Source organism: Stomoxys calcitrans, chromosome 1 (assembly GCF_963082655.1).
Source record: "Stomoxys calcitrans chromosome 1, idStoCalc2.1, whole genome shotgun sequence".
In the NCBI taxonomy this organism is placed as follows: Eukaryota; Metazoa; Arthropoda; class Insecta; order Diptera; family Muscidae; genus Stomoxys; species Stomoxys calcitrans.
The window spans coordinates 248,057,076-248,074,627 of NC_081552.1; the positions used below are offsets into that span (position 1 = coordinate 248,057,076).

Consider the following 17,552-nt stretch of genomic DNA (forward strand, 5'->3'; position numbering starts at 1 on the left):
ACTGTGCCAAGTTCGGTCCAAATCGGTCAAGAACCTGATATAGCTCTCATATAAACCGATCTCCCGGTTTAACTTCTTGAGCCCGTGGAAGCCTCATTTTTCACCCGATTTAGCTGAAGTTTTGCACATAGTGTTCCCTTATGTCTATCAACAACTGAGCCAAGTTCGGTCTAAATCGGTGGAGAACCTGATATAACTCCCATATAAACCGATCTCCCGATTTGACTTCTTGAGCCGCTAGAAGCCTCAATTTTCACCCGATTTGGCTGAAATTTTGCACATGATATTCTGTTATGCTTCCCAACAACTGTGCCAGGTATGGTCCAAATCGGTCTATTACCAGATATGGCTCCCACAATTTAGCAGAATCCATTGTGGTGGGTTCCCAAGATTCGGTCCGACCGAACTTAGCACGCTTTCACTGGTTTACGCTAATTTTTATTTTCTCGATTTTAATAACTTTTTCTGATAATCCTTACCTTATGATGTTGGTGTTATTAAAAGCCACTACACTTTAAGACCACAAAAAAAAAAACAAGTAAGAGCGTGCTAAGTTCGGCCGAGTCGAATCTTATATACCCTCCACCATGGATCGCATTTGTTGAGTTCTATGCGCGGTATCTCTTTTTAGGCAAACAAAGAATATCGAATAAGAACTGTTATGCTATTGGAGCTATATCAGGTTATAGTCCGATTCGAACCATAAATGAATGCTGAACATTGTAGAAGTCATTGTGTAATAGGGGCTCAAGAAGCAAATTCGGGAGATGGGTTTATATGGGAGCTGCATCAAGCTATTGATCGATTCAGACCATATTAGACATGTTTGTTGAAGGTCGTGAGAGAAGCCGTAGTAAAAAATTTCAGTCAAATCGGATGAGAATAGCGCCCTCTAGAGGCTCAAGAAGTCAAGACCCAAGATCGGTTTATATGGGAGCTATATCAGTATATGTGCCGATTTGCGCCATACTCAGCAAAGTTATTGGAAGTCATAACAGAACACCTCGTGCAAAATTTCAGCCAAATCGGATGAGAATAGCGCCCTCTAGAGGCTCAAGAAGTCAAGACCCAGGATCGGTTTATATGACAGCTATACCAGATTATGAACCGATTTGAATCATATTAACCACAGTTGCTGAAAGTGACACCGAAACACTATGAGCAAAATTTCAGTTAAATCGGACGAAAATTGCGCCCTCTGGAGGCTGCAGAAATCAAGATCCCACATCGGTTTATATGGGAGCTATACCAGATTATGAACCGATTTGAATCATATTAAGCACAGTTGCTGAAAGTGACACCGAAACACTATGAGCAAAATTTCAGTTAAATCGGACGAAAATTGCGCCCTCTGGAGGCTTCAGAAGTCAAGATCCCAGATCGGTTTATATGGGAGCTATATCAGTTTATGTTCCGATTTGCACCATACTCAGCGAAGTTATTGGAAGTCATAACAGAACACCTCATGCAAAATTTGAACCAAATCGGATGAGAATAGCGCCCTCTAGAGGCTCAAGAAGTCAAGATCCAAGATCGGTTTATATGACAGCTATACCAGATTATGAACCGATTTGAATCATACATAGCACAGTTGTTGAAAGTGACGCAGAAACACTACGTGCAAAATTTCAGTTAAATTGGATGAGAATAGCGCCCTCTGGAGGCTCAACAAGTCAAGACCCAAGATCGGTTTATACGGGAGCTATATCAGTTTATTTGACGATTTGCGCCATACTCAGCACAGTTATTGGAAGTCATAACAGAACACCTCATGCAAAATTTCAATCAAATCGGATGAGAATAGCGCCCTCTAGAGGCTCATGAAGTCAAGACCCAAGATCGGTTTATATGGCAGCTATATCAAAACGTGGACCGATTTGGCCCATTTACAATTACAACCGACCTAGACTAATAAAAAGTATTTGTTCAAAATTTCAAGCGTCTAGCTTTACTCCTTCGAAACGGACGGACGGGCGGACAAACGGACGGACGGACGGACATGACTAGATCGACTTAAAATGACGATCAAGAATATATGTTTTTTATGGGGTCTTGGACGCATATTTCCAGGTGTTGCAAACGGATTGACAAAATGAATGTACCCCCATCCTTCGTTGGTGGCCATAAAAATGTGTAAAATTTTATTATGATGCATGTATTTAATATTCATTACCCAAAAGTCCCCAGTGACCTTAAATACTTCAAGACATTTTCTAAAGTGAAAAATTTTACATCTAAAACATTTCAAAATCCCCTTGTCTAAACAATCATAAATCATAGAGTTATGCAAAACAAATATTAAAAAAAAAAAAAAAACTAAAAAGGGCTCACACTTTAGTCATTTGACCTGGCATAAAACCCGGTGAAACTGTAGCAATCACTCCATCAGTCAGCCAGTCAGTTAGAGGCGGCTGAGTGAGCAGGCAGTCAGACAAACAGGCAGTATTCCCATTGCAGGCACTTCAAGATGATGGATGCATGATGCGTTGCATAGGCATGCATGCCCCACAAGGCAAGACAAAAATAATGTGGCCATCTTGTACTACCTACCACCCTCATCCCATCAACAAAGAGCATTTTAGCAAAACACCTCATATTCTAATTTGGGTAATAAAAAATCATTCATTCCTTTACTTCAACACAGGCCAACAAAGCATTCCTTCTTTGCTCAAGCATGCTGATGCTTACAAGCAACGAAGATGATGGAGTGTTACATGGAAAACACATTCGCACAATAATTCAAACACATTGCATGTGAAATAGACTGAAATTTTATGACATTCTGTGGAAAGAATGTTTCCTTGGGGAGAAACACACACAAACACAACACTCCCACACACAAACACTAAGAAATGTCTATATATGTATATAAGTTCGCATGAGTGTGTGTGTGCTTGTGTTTTTTGTAAAATAACAGACATTATGTCAGAAAATTTTTATGGAGAATGTTTTTAAGTATGAAGAAATAAAACTTCTTTTGAATTTATATTCTAATATTTATGGAAAAATTCAAAAAAAAGTTCAAAAGTTAACATAGCACACATACTAAGACATCATTACCATTATGAAACATGGGAGTATTGTGCAAAGAAAGAAATTCTAGGTTAAAGGACTAGTCTGGCTACCAAAAGTTGAAGAGAATGCATTTGACATGGAGAAATCTTGGCCAAAATTAGTTTTATTACATCCTCCATCATAGGATGGGGGCATACTAATTTCGTCATTCTCGAAATATACCAGGTGACGTCATATTATTTTAAAACGATCTGGCCATGTCCGTCCGTCCGTCTGTCTGTCGAAAGCACGCCAACTTTCGAAGGAGTAAGGCTAGCCACTTGAAATTTTGCACAAATACTTTTTATTGGTGTAGGTCGGTTGGGATTGTAAATGGGCCAAATCGGTCCATGTTTTGATATAGCTGCTATAGAAACCGATCTTGGGTCTTGACTTTTTGAGCCTCTAGAGGGCGCAATTCTTATCCGATTTTATTGAAATTTTGCACCTAGTGTTTCGATATGACTTCCAACAATTGTGCTAAGTATGGTCCTAATCAGTCCATAACCTGATATAGCTGCCATATAAACCGATCATGGGTCTTGACTTCTTGAGCCTCTAGAGGGCGCAATTCTCGTCCGATTTAACTCAAATTTCGCACGTAGTGGTTTGGTAGTACTTCCAACAACTACACTAAGTATAGTTTAAATCGGTCCATGTTTTTATATAGCTGCCATATAAACCGATCTTGAATCTTGACTTCCTGAGCCACTAGAGGGCGCAATTCTTATCCAATTTGAATGAAATTTTGCACGACGTGTTTTGTTATGATATCCAACCACTGCGCCAAGTATGATTAAAATCGGTTCATAATCTGGTATAGCTGCCATATAAACCGATCAGGGGTCTTGACTTCTTGAGCCTCTAAAAGGCGCAATTCTTATCCGATTGGAATGAAATTTTGCACGACTCGTTTTGTTATGATATCCAACCACTCTGCCAAGTATGGTTCAAATCGGTCAATAACCTGATATAGCTGCCATATACACCGATTTGGGGTCTTGACTTCTTGAGCCTCTAGAGGGCGCAATTGTTATTCGATTTGGCTGAAATTTTGCATAGGTTGTTTTGTTATGACTTCCAATAACTGTGCTAAGTACGGCTAAAATCGGTTCATAATCTGGTATAGCTGCCATATAAACCGATCTTGGGTCTTGACTTCTTGAGCCTCTAAAGGGCGCAATTCTTATCCGATTTTATTGAGATTTTGCACTTAGTGTTTTGGTAGCACTTCCAACAACTACGCTAAGTATGGTTTTCATCGGTCCATGTTTTGATGTAGCTGTCATATAAACCGATCTTGGGTCTTGACTTCTTGAGCCTCTAGAGGGCGCAATTCTTATCCGATTGGAATGAAATTTTGCACTTACTGTTTTGGTAGTACTTCCAACAACCGATCTAAGTACGGTTCAAATCGGTCCATGTTTTGCTATAGCTGCCATATAAACCGATCTTGGGTCTTGACTTCTTGAGCTTCTAGAAGGCGCCATTCTTATCCGATTGGAATGAAATTTTGCACGACTCGTTTTGTTATGATATCCAACCACTCTGCCAAGTATGGTTCAAATCGGTCAATAACCTGATATAGCTGCCATATAAACCGATCTTGGGTCTTGACTACTTGAGCCTCGAGAGGGCGCAATTCTCGTCCGATTTGACTGAAATTTTCCACGTAGTGTTGTGGTAGCACTTTAAACAACTTTGTTAAGTATGATTAAAATCGGTTCGTAATCTGGTATAGCTGCCATATAAACCGATCTTGGGTCTTGACTTTTTGAGCCTCTAGAGGGCGCAATTCTAGTCCGATTTAACTCAAATTTTGCACGTAGTGTTTTGGTAACACTTCCAACAACTGCGCTTAGTATGGTTTTAATCGGTCCATGTTTTGATATAGCTGCCATATACACCGATCGGGGGTCTTGACTTCTTGAGCCTCTAGAGGGCGCAATTCACATCCGATTTGGCTGAAGTTTTGCATGAGGTGTTTTGTTATGACTTCCAATAACTGTGCTAAGTATGGCGTAAATCGGTATAGAACCTGATATAGCTGCCATATAAACCGATCTGGGATCTTGACTTCTTGAACCTCTAGAGGGCGCAATTCTCATCTGATTTGGCTGAAGTTTTGCATGAGGTGTTTTGTTATGACTTCCAATAACTGTGCTAAGTATGGCCTAAATCGGTATAGAACCTGATATAGCTGCCATATAAACCGATCTGGGGTCTTCACTTCTTGAGCCTCTAGAGGGCGCAATTTTTATCCGATTTCGCTGAAATTTTGTACAATGGCTTCCCTCATGACCTTTAACATACGTGTCTAATATGGCCTGAATCGATTAATAGCTTGATACAGCTCCCATATAAACCCATCTCCCGATTTTGCTTCGTCAGCCCCTACAAGGCGCAATTCTTAACCGAATGAACTGAAATATTACACAATGACTTCTACAATGTTCAGCATTCATTTGTGGTCCGAATCGGACTTTAACTTGATATAGCTCCAATGGCATAACAGTTCTTATTCAATATTATTTGTTTGCCTAAAAAGAGATACCGCGCATAGAACTCGACAAATGCAATCAATGGTGGAGGGTATATAAGATTCGGCCCGGCCGAACTTATCACGCTCTTACCTTTTTTAACTATTAAAAGGCTGCACAAGCCGATTAGAGTAAAGAGTAATTTTTATGACACCGGCACACTTAACAATGTAGATCCATTGTACTACCTTTGGTTGTTACCAACAAAATTCTCTAAATTTGAATACCCTATACTACAGCAGTGGTGTAGCATATAATTCCGAATTACCCCCTTTGTCCTTCCCAAAACTTAAAACAAAAGATATCCTTTTATTTATTTATTGTAACCATTCCTTTTTGTCCATTATTTTCACATCAGGAAATCCTGAATGCACATATAATGCATGTCATTGCTCCTCTCCCAAAATTTGCCTGCAACATAGAAACCATACAAGTTTGCCAAGCCAACAGAAACCACACAATGAATATTAAAGAATTGCCCCCTCACCCATCCAAAGCCAGGCCATAAACATTCAGACATATTTGGAATTCATTTTATACTGCAAATGTCAAAATAAAATGTCAGCTTTAACGGCGCGCAAATGTTTTACGAGCCCATTTGGCAACACTAACGACCCCAGGCGCTTATGGGACATCAGCTATGAGCAACAGCTTCAATAGCCTCCAACATCATAAAATGCAAAAAAAAAAAAAACACATCAACCAATGCTGTCAAGCCATATCCCACCAGTTTTGGCAAAAAAAAAAGAAACAAAAATTTGCTACACATTTGCTGCTTGCCCTATGAAAACTTTTGGGGGGAGATTTACTGTACGAGAGCCTGCTATGCTAAATAGAATAGTTTTGCATTCATATTTTCAAATTTGAATGATGTGAAACAATGCAAATGCATAGAATTGAGATTTTTGGAGAACTCAACGAGAGGACACTAACTTCAAATAACTAGAAAATGACTGCCATGGTTTTAAAAAGAATGGAGACAGGGTGTTGCAGTTACAGCGAAGGTGGTGAAGAGAAGTGTGAATGAAAGTTAGTCAAGTAAAAAAGTTAGTTAAAGACACAAAATATCAGGAAAACTCTCTCCGAGGTCAAATTTTCAATAAAATTCCCCCTTGATAGAGACAAAACTTCAGCGAAATTTTCTCTAAAGACAAAATTTTAGTGAAATGTTCCTCAAAAGACAAAATTACAGTGAAATTTTCTCTAAAGACAAAATTTCAGTGAAATTTTCTCTAAAGACAAAATTTCAGTGAAATTTTCTCTAAAGACAAAATTTCAGTGAAATGTTCGTCAAAAAACAAAATTTCAGTGAAATTTTCTCTAAAGACAAAATTTCAGTGAAATTTTCTCTAAAGACGAAATATCAGTGAAATTTTCCCTTGAGACGAAATATCAGTGAAATTTTCCCTTAAGACGAAATATCAGTGAAATTTTCCCTTAAGACGAAATATCAGTGAAATTTTCTCTAAAGACAAAATTTCAGTGAAATTTTCTCTAAAGACAAAATTTCAGTGAAATTTTCTCTAAAGACGAAATATCAGTGAAATTTTCTCTAAAGACAAAATTTCAGTGAAATTTTCTCTTAAGACAAAATTTCAGTGAAATTTTCTCTAAAGACAAAATTTCAGTGAAATTTTCTATAAAGACAAAATTTCAGTGAAATATTCTCTAAAGACAAAATTTCAGTGAAATTTTCTCTAAAGACAAAATTTCAGTGAAATTTTCTCTAAAAACAAAATTTCAGTGAAATTTTCTCTTAGGACGAAATATTAGTGAAATTTTCTCTAAAGACGAAATTTCAGTGAAATTTTCTCTAAAGACGAAATTTCAGTGAAATTATCTCTAAAGACAAAATTTCAGTGAAATTTTCTCTAAAGACGAAATTTCAGTGAAATTTTCCCTTAAGACGAAATATCAGTGAAATTTTCTGTTAAGAAAAAATTTCAGTGAAATTTTCTCTAAAGACAAAATTTCAGTAAAATTTCCTCTAAAGACAAAATTTCAGTGAAATTTTCGCTTCAGACAAAATTTCAGTGAAATTTTCTCTAAAGACAAAATTTTAGTGAAATATTCTCTGAAGACAAAATTTCAGTTAAATTTTCTCTTGAGACAAAATTTCAGTGAAATTTTCTCTAAAGACAAAATTTCCGTGCAATTTTCTCCATAGACAAAATTTCAGTGAAATTTTCTCTTAAGACAAAATTTCAGTGAAATTTTCTCTAAAGACAAAATTTCAGTGAAATTTTCTCTATAGACGAAATTTCAGTGAAATTTTCTCTATAGACGAAATTTCAGTGAAATTTTCTCTAAAGACAAAATTTCAGTGAAATATTCTCTAAAGACAAAATTTCAGTGAAATATTCTCTAAAGACAAAATTTCAGTGAAATTTTCTAAAGACAAAATTTCAGTGAAATATTCTCTAAAGACAAAATTTCAGTGAAATATTCTCTAAAGACAAAATTTCAGTGAAATTTTCTCTTAAGACAAAATTTCAGGGAAATTTGCTCTTATGACGAAATACAAGTGAAATTTTCTCTAAAGACAAAATTTCAGTGAAATTTTCCTAAAGAAAAATGTCAGCGAAATTTTCTCCAAAAACAAAAACAGTGAAATTTTTCGTAGCGAAAATTTCATTGAAATTATGTCTTAAGAAATTTCACTGAAATTTTGTTTTTACCGAACATTTTACTGAAATTTTGTCTTTAAGAAAATTTCACTCGAATTTCGAGCAAAAATTTTACTGAAAATTTTTTAACGAAAATTTCACTGAAATTTGTCTTTAGGAAAATTTTACTCGAATTTCGTCTTTTCGAATTTTCGTCTGAAATTTGCCTTAAGGAAAATTTCACTATGATTTCGTCTGTAGGGAAAATTTCACTGAAATTTTTCTTAAGACAAATTTCATTGAAATTTGTCTTTAGGAAAATTTCACTCGAATTTCGTCTTAAAGGAAAATTTCACTGAAATATTGTCATAAGGGAATTTTCACTCAAATTTCGTCTTTTTGAATTTTCGTCTGAAATTTGTCTTTTGGAAAATTTGACTAGAATTTCGTATTTAGGGAAAATTTAACAGAAATTTCGCCATAAGGGAATATTTCACCGAAATTTGTCTTTAGGAAAATTTCACTCGAATTTGGTCTTTTCGAATTTTCGTCTGAAATTTGTCTTTAGGAAAATTTCACTCGAATTTCATATTTTCGAATTTTCATCTGAAATTTGTCTAAAGGAAAATTTCACTCGAATTTCGTCTTTAGGGACAATTTCACTGAAATTTGTCTTTAGGAAAATTTCACTCGAATTTCGTCTGAAATTTATCTTTAGGAAAATTTCGTCTGAAATTTATCTTTAGGAAAATTTCACTCGAATTTCGTCTTTAGGGAAAATTTCATTGAAATTTGTCTCTAGGAAAATTTCACTCGAATTTCGTCTGAAATTTATCTTTAGGAAAATTTCGTCTGAAATTTATCTTTAGGAAAATTTCACTCGAATTTCGTCTTTAGGGAAAATTTAACTGAAATTTTGTTTTAAAGCAATAATTCACTGAATTTATATATTTAGGAAAATTTCACTGAAATTTGTCTTTAGGCAAATTTCACTCGAATTTCGTCTGAAATTTATCTTTAGGAAAATTTCGTCTGAAATTTATCTTTAGTAAAATTTCACTCGAATTTCGTCTTTAGAGAAAATTTAACTGAAATTTTGTCTTAAGAAATATTTCACTCAAATGTCGTCTTTAGGAAAATTTAACTGAAATTTCGTCTTAGGGGAAAATTTCACTGAAATTTTGTCTGTGGAAAATTGCACTTAAATTCTGTCTTTGGAGAACATTTCACTGTTATTTTGTCTTAGGAGAAAATTTCACTTCGATTTTGTCTTAGGAGAAAATTTCACTTAGATTTTGTTTTCGAGAAAATTCACAAAAATTTTTTACTTAAGAAAATTTCTTGAAATTTTTTTTTGAAATTTTTTCGTTCTCCTTCATGGAAAACTTTTACTAAATATTTTCCAGAGATGATTTTTGAAAAATATTTCGTTGAAACTTAGTCTTTAGAGAAAATTTCATTTAAAATTTTTCTTCTGATTCGATTTCATGGAAATTCCGTTTTAAGAGAAGATTTCACTTAACTTTTTGTCTTTGTTGAAGCAGCAATTTCGACCTATGAGAAAATTTCCAAACCAAATTTATTCACCCTTTTGCATTCATCCTGCAGATATGATATAATTTATGAGTGAATACGAGGACCAGGGGCATACCATGTACAAGTATTTGGATGAGAGGACAATTTTCCACAAAAACAACAATCAACGAGAAAAAGAGAAAAACTTGGTCCAAACTACATTGGGAATGTTTAGTTTGCCACAATAAGCAGCGACTTCATCATCAAGAGCCATGATGCAAATGCAGAACTATTCAATAGGTATGGGACAAATGAGTGGTGATGCTTGTGGAACTTCACTATATGCTGGACAGGCACTCCTGGAGGCAGTTATTGAGTCCCCATGAATGCCATAAAAATGGAATTTTCCACTTTGTTTGTTTGGCATAATTTACGGTCAGAATTTGAAATGTTAAGTCCATTGAATTTGAGTTGAGTTTTTCAATTTTGGTGATGAGTTAAATCATTGACATTTGCCAAAGGGAGACACAATGTGAATGGAAGTGGAAAATTGAGTGGATGCAAGCATAGCAAAGGGGGAATTTTTTCGCAGAACATTAAAAGTTATTAAAAGCTTTTAAATTTTGAAAGGAAATGAAGGGGAAAATGGGATTTGTGTGGAAAAGTAAAAAGGTCGAACATTAAAATTTGTGAAATCGTGAAGAGGAGTTTTTCATTTTCTACCATTAAATTTATAAAATATTTTTTTTTACCATTAAAATTATAAAAATTGTTATCAAGAATTCTTTTGTTTTTTTCTTTACAGAGGTGCATTAACATTTCAATGGTTTTTTTATTGGTAAAGAAAATATCAACCTTTCTGCTTACGTTGAGTGTTTGTCTACGCGCATGCGCATCAAAACGTGTTTTTTTTTTTCTTTCATCCTCATCTGAATTTGGGTTTGGCATTGTTGATTTAAGATTATCTGATGTTTAGCTCCGATAAGCAGCAGCACAACATCACAAATATCGCCAACAATAAAAATTCACAAATGGATACAACTGCAGAAAACAACAACGAACATTTTAACGCAAAACATTGAGTGGTAAGTCAATTATAGCGAAAACTTAAAACTTTTTGTACGCAAAAAAAAGTTGTAATGCAATTAAAATTTAAGTTATAAAGTTTTTCAAAAAGAACTTAAGTGCATTCAATATGAAAGGAAAAGAAACAATGACTTCAGAAAAACTACATCAAACACTGTGTCAAATTTCAGGGAAATCGGATTATAAATGGGCCTTTTATGGGGCCAAGACTTTTAATAGAGATATTGGTCTATATGGCAGCTATATCCAAATCTGAAACGATCTGTGTCGTATTGCAGAAATATGTCGAGGGGCCTCACTTAACTCACTCTCACAAATTTCAGCGACATCGGACAATAAATTCGCCTTTTATGGCTTCAAAACTTTAAATCGAGAGATCGGTCTATATGGCAGCTATATCCAAATCTGAACCGATCTAAGCCATACTGCAGAAATATAGGGAGGGACTTAACATAACTCACCGTCCCAAATTTCGGCGACATCGGGTAATAAATGCGCCTTTTATGGGTCCAAAGATTTAAATCGAGAGATCGGTCAATATGGCAGCTATATTCAAATGTGGACCGATCTGGGCCAAATTGCAGAAGGATGTCGAAGGACCTCACTTAACTCACTCTCACAAATTTCAGCAAAATCGGATAATAAATGTGGCTTTAATGAGCTGAAGACCCTAAATCGGCAGATCGTTCTATATGGCAGCTATACCCAAATCTGGACCGATCTGAGCTAAATTAAAGAGAGATGTCGGAAGGCCTAACACAACTCACTGTCCCAAATTTCAGCAAAATCGGATAATAAATGTGGCTTTTATGGGCCTAAGATCCTAAATCGGCGGATCGGTCTATATGGCAGCTATATCCAGATCGGGATCGATCTGGGCCAAATTGACGAAGAATGTCGAAGGGCCTAACACAACTCACTGTCCCAAATTTCAGCAAAATCGGATAATAAATACGGCTTTAATGAGCTGAAGACCCTAAATCGGCGGATCGTTCTATATGGCGGCTATATTCAAATCTGGACAGATCTGAGCCAAATTGAAGAAGAATGTCGAAGGGCTCAACACAACTCACTGTCCCAAACTAAGGCGACATCGGATAATAAATTCGCCTTTTATGGGTTCAAAACCTTAAAGCGAGAGATCGGTCTATGTGGCAGCTATATCCAAATCTGAACCGATCTAAGCCATACTGCAGAAATATAGCGAGGGAGTTAACATAACTCACGGTCCCCAATTTCGGCGACATCGGGTAATAAATGCGCCTTTTATGGGTCCAAAGATTTAAATCGAGAGATCGGTCTATATGGCAGCTATATCCAAATCTGGACCGATCTGAGCCAAGTTGAAAAAGGATATCGAGGGGCCCAACACAACTCAGTGTCCCAAATTTCAGCAAAATCGGATAATAAATGTGGCTTTTATGAGCTTAAGACCCTAAATCGGAGGATCGCTCTATATGGCAGCTATATCCAAATCTGGACCGCTGTGAGCTAAATTGGAGAGAGATGTCGGAAGGCCTAACACAACTCACTGTCCCAAATTTTAGCAAAATCGGATAATAAATGTGGCTTTTTTGGGCCCAAGACCCTAAATCGGCGGATCGGTCTATATGACAGTTATATCCAAATCTGGACCGACTTGGGCCAAATTGACGAAGGATGTAGAGTATCCTAACACAACTCATTTTCTCAAATTTCAGCAAAATCGGATAATAAATGTGGCTTTTATGGGTTCAAGACCCTAAATCGGTGGATCGGTCTCTATGGGGGCTATATTAAGATATAGTCCGATATAGCCCATCTTCGAACTTAACCTGCTTATGAACAAAAAAAGAATCTGTGCAAAGTTTCAGCTCAATATTTCTATTTTTGAAGACTGTAGCGTGATTTCAACAGACAGACGGACTGACATGGTTAGATCTTCTTAGATTTTGACGCTGATCAAGAAAATATATACCTTATAGGGTCGGAAATGGTTATTTCGATGTGTTGCGAGCGGAATGACAAAATGAATATACCCCCCTCCTTCGGTGGTGGGTATAAAAATGAAATTGTTGCGCTTTGTTTGTTTGTCTGTTCCCTATAGACTCATAAACAGATGAACCGATTGTCATGAAATTTTCACAGATGGTAGAATTTGGGTCCCCGGTGAAAATAGTGTACTAAATTTTTTGATATCCGAAGGGGGGGGGGGACCCCCCCACCAACACCCCAATTTTCAAAAACACCAGCTCTCTAAGATGCGTGCGCCGATTTCAATTTTGTATGCCACCTTATAGTACCCCAAAAACACGAAATTGGTAAAAAATTTTGGTTTGAAATATCCTGGGGGGACTCCCCCTCCCAAAACCCACCGGAACGGACATGTTCACCGATTGGGACAATATGGGTATCAAATGAAAGGTATTTAAGAGTAGAGTACGAATTTAATATACAAATTTCATACTTAATATTCGGGAGGTCCCCCACCTCCAAAAAAGCCCCAAGAGGAGATACTTTCACCGCTTTGGCCAATATGAGTATTAAATGAAAGGTATTTGAGAGTAGAGTACAAACTTGGCATTCAAATGTTACCCTAAGTGTTGTGGTACCCCAAAAAAACACGAAATTTTAGAGTCAAATAATCTGGGGGGACGCCCCATCCCAAAAGCCACCCGAACGGACATGTGCACCGATTGGGCCAATATGGGTATCAAATGAAAGGTATTTAAGAGTAGAGTACAAATTTCACTCTTAAGTTTCGGGGGGTCCCCCACCCCCAAAAAACCCACCAACATGACACTTTTACCGCTTTGGGCAATATGGGTATCAAAAGAAAGGTATTTCAGAGTAGAGTACAAACTTGGCATTCAAATGTTATGAGGTAAATTTTTATCTTTCAAAAAAATTCCTTAAAATTTTGGCTCTAAGTTTGGGTTTTCCTTATTCACTTTCAGAACATTTGTCCGAACTTAGAATGGCATTCCAAGCACCTCGATCTACTGCGCTCCTTCTAAAATCTCTGACACCAAGTTTCGAGATGTCTTTCACCACTTGATCTCTTTTCCCTCGGGCTTTTGGTCATACCGGTTATTCACCAAACGGTTTATATCTGCATTTGCCTGTCTTGAGAACCACATCCCCGTATAGTGGCCACTAGATATAACACATGAGTCTATTCAATTAATTTTAATATTTTATTTCCTTCAAGAAAACAAATGACGTTCAATGTTCTTCTTAAGCAATTTATTGCCCCATTCCCCTCATACAACGACTTATGCACAGGAGTAGACAAATTTTTATGGGAATTTATTCAAGAAACGCATTATCGCTTGTTGGCCCAAAAGACAATTAGTGTCACAGGAATTCCTTTTCCTATGACAAACTTGCTCCGCATGTCCTTTCGCGGCAGTACTTGGAAAAAAAAAGCAACATGCACATCAGCATGTGGCAGACGTTGTGACAAGCTTTCCGGCGGCGTCTGCAAGGCTTGTAGCAGCAGTTCCAGCAGAAGCAGAGAGTGCAAATTTGTGTTAAGCTGTCGGGCATGGAGGACTGCACAAAAAAAAAGAGCAAAACTTCCCAGAATAAAGTCAAAACACTTTGCGCATGCCTGGCCGTCTGCTTGTTAAACAGCAAGCAACGAAGGCCTGCTTCGCTGACCATCCGTCTGTCTGTCTGTCTGTCCATTGGCTTCATTTGATTGTCAGGCTACATCGATGGCCTGCTTCACAGCAATGACATTATTGTTAATATTGTCATAATTTAACAATTCTTATGTTTATTGAATTTTCATGTTGTGCTCAAACACACTCAGACACTCACACAGCTGGTTTTGACAAATCACACAGACAGAAAAAGCCAAGTAAGACGAAACATGGTTGCCAATAGAGAGATTTTGTATAATCATCGCTCAAGGATAAATGGAATAGATTAAGCTTCCTTAATGTGGTGATACTGCGATCTGATTTTTTGTCCTCTTTTACTCGCACCAAGGCCGCCCTGGTAGCCGAGTTGGTAGCCGAGTTGATAGCCGAGTTGGTAGCTGAGTTGGTAGCCGAGGTGGTGGCCGCCCTGGTAGCCGAGTTGGTAACCGAGTTGATAGCCGAGGTGGTGGCCGCCCTGGTAGCCGAGTTGGTAGCCGAGTTGATAGCCGAGTTGGTAGCCGAGTTTGTAGCCGAGTTGGTAGCCGAGTTGGTAGCCGAGGTGGTGGCCGCCCTGGTAGCCGAGTTGGTAACCGAGTTGATAGCCGAGTTGGTAGCCGAGGTGGTGGCCGCCCTGGTAGCCGAGTTGGTAGCCGAGGTGGTTGCCGCCCTGGTAGCCGAGATTGTAACCGAGTTGATAGCCGAGTTGGTAGCCGAGTTGATAGCCGAGTTGGTAGCCGAGTTGATAGCCGAGTTGATAGCCAAGTTAGTAGCCGAGTTGGTAGCCGAGTTGGTAGCCGAGTTGGTAGCCGAGTTGGTAACCGAGTTGGTAGCCGAGGTGGTGGCCGCCCTGGTTGCCGAGTTGGTAACCGAGTTGATAGCCGAGTTGATAGCCGAGGGGTTGCCGCCCTGGTAGCCGAGTTGGTAACCGAGTTGATAGCCGAGTTGGAAGCCGAGTTGATAGCCGAGTTGGTTGCCGAGTTGGTTGCCGAGTTGGTTGCCGAGTTGGTAGCCTAGTTGGTAGCCAAGTTGGTAGCCGAGTTTGTAGCCGAGTTGATAGCCGAGTTGGTAGCCAAGTTGGTAGCCGAGTTTGTAGCCGAGTTGGTAGCCGAGTTGGTAGCCGAGTTGGTAGCCGAGTTGGTAGCCGAGTTGGTAGCCAAGTTGGTAGCCGAGTTGGAAGCCGAGTTGGTAGCCAAGTTGGTAGCCGAGTTGGTAGACGAGTTGGTAGCCGAGTTGGTAGCCGAGTTGGTAGCCGAGTTGGTAGCCGAGTTGGTAGCCAAGTTGGTAGCCGAGTTGGTAGCCGACTTGGTAGCCGAGTTGTTAGCCGAGATGGTAGCCGAGTTGATAGCCAAGTTGGTAGCCGAGTTGGTAGCGTGCTTGGATTACCAGTGCAAAGAACGTGGGTTTGATTCCCTCCAGAAGCCTTGGTCTGTCGCTACTGTGGTAAAAATTGTCTAGGTGAGTCCGTAAAGGACTGCCACTCTTACCTAACCTAAACTCACACCAAATACAGCCCACTTAGATATTCAAAGCCAATATGATCTCGTCCATGTTCCTTCTAACGAAAACAGGATAAGATGTAGTCCTAGTCCCAGAAATATCAGCATTTGGAGGTGTTGCTAGTTGACCACTAGGACTGAAGTCCTGGGTTCGACTTGAGCGGTGGTTATCACCTCCTGATGGTGGCGACATTTGCAAAGCATTATGCCATGTAAAGACTTCCCCCCAAAGAGGTGTCGCACTGAGGCTCACCATTCAGACTCCACTATAGAAAGGTGGCCTCCTATCATTGAGCTTTAACTTAAATCGGACACCACTCCTTGATATGCAACAAGTAAAAGCGTGCAAAGTTCGGCCGGGCCGAATCTTATATACCCTCCGCCATGGATCGCATTTGTCGAGTTCTTTCCCGAATTGCTTTGCTAATTGAATTGAATGTTGGAGACCACAATAGAAGAATATGTGCAAAATTTCAGCCCAATCGAATAAGAATTGGGCCTTTTAGGGGCTCAAGAAGTAAAATAGGGAGATCGGTTTATAGGGGAGCTGTATCAGGCAAAAGACCGATTCAGACCATATTTGGAGATCATGGAAAAAGTCGTTGTTTCAGTTTATAAGCCGATTTGAACAGCACATTGGCACAGTTGTTGGAAATCATAACAAGAAACCCCATGCAATTGCGCCCTCTAGTGGGCAAAGAAGTCCAGATTCAAGATCGGTTTGTATGGCAGCTATATAAGATTATAGACCGATTTAAAACATACTTGGTACAGTTGTTGGAAGTCGTAACGAAACACATCATGCAAAATGCCATGCATCTAGAGTCTCAAGAAGTCAAGACCCCTGATCGGTTTATATGACAGCTATATCAGCCATATCTGGCACAGTTGTTGGAAATCTAACAAAACGCCTCATGCAAAATTTCAGCCAAATCGGATGGGGATTGCGCCCTCTAGAGGCTCAAGAAGTCAAGACCCCAGATCGGTTTATATGACAGCTATATCAAAACATGCACCGATATGCCCCATTTACAATTTCAACCGACCTACACTAACACCAAGTATTTGTGCAAAATTTCAAGCGGCTAGCTTTACTCCTTCGAAAGTTAGAGTGCTTTCGACAGACAAACGGACGGACGGACAGACGGGCGGACATGGCTAGATCGACTTAAAATATCATGACGATCAAGTATATATATTCTTTATGGGATCTTAGACGAATATTTCGAGGTGCTACAAATAGAATAACGAAATTAGTATACCCCCATCCTTAGGTCCATGTAGCGACATTTATTATCCGATGTCGCTGAAATTTGGGACAGAGTGTTGTGTTAGGCCCTTCGACATTTCTCTTCAATTTGGCCCATATCGGTTCAGATTTGGATATAGCTGTCATATAGACCGATCCGCCGATTTGGGGTCTTGGGGCCCATAAAAGCCACATTTATTATCCGATTTTGCTGAAATTTGGGACAGTGAGTTGTGTTAGGCCACTCGACAATTTTCTTCAATTTGGCCCAGACCGGTTCAGATTTAAATATAGCTGCCATATAGACCGATCTCTTGATTTATGGCTTTGGGCCCATAAAAGCCATATTTAGTGTCCGATGTCGACGAAATTTGCGACAG

The 17,552-nt window shown here is 38.6% G+C and overlaps 1 protein-coding gene across 1 annotated transcript in view; it reads left to right on the top strand.

The window, feature by feature from the left end:
* The window catches only part of LOC106093862 (uncharacterized), a 393,898-nt gene that overhangs the window by 95,410 nt on the left and 280,936 nt on the right, over positions 1-17,552 (top strand). Inside the window, exon 2 of the mRNA XM_059369158.1 lies at positions 10,521-10,800. The gene's annotated coding sequence lies outside the window, so the exon portion shown is untranslated. The remainder of the gene's footprint in view (positions 1-10,520; positions 10,801-17,552) is intronic.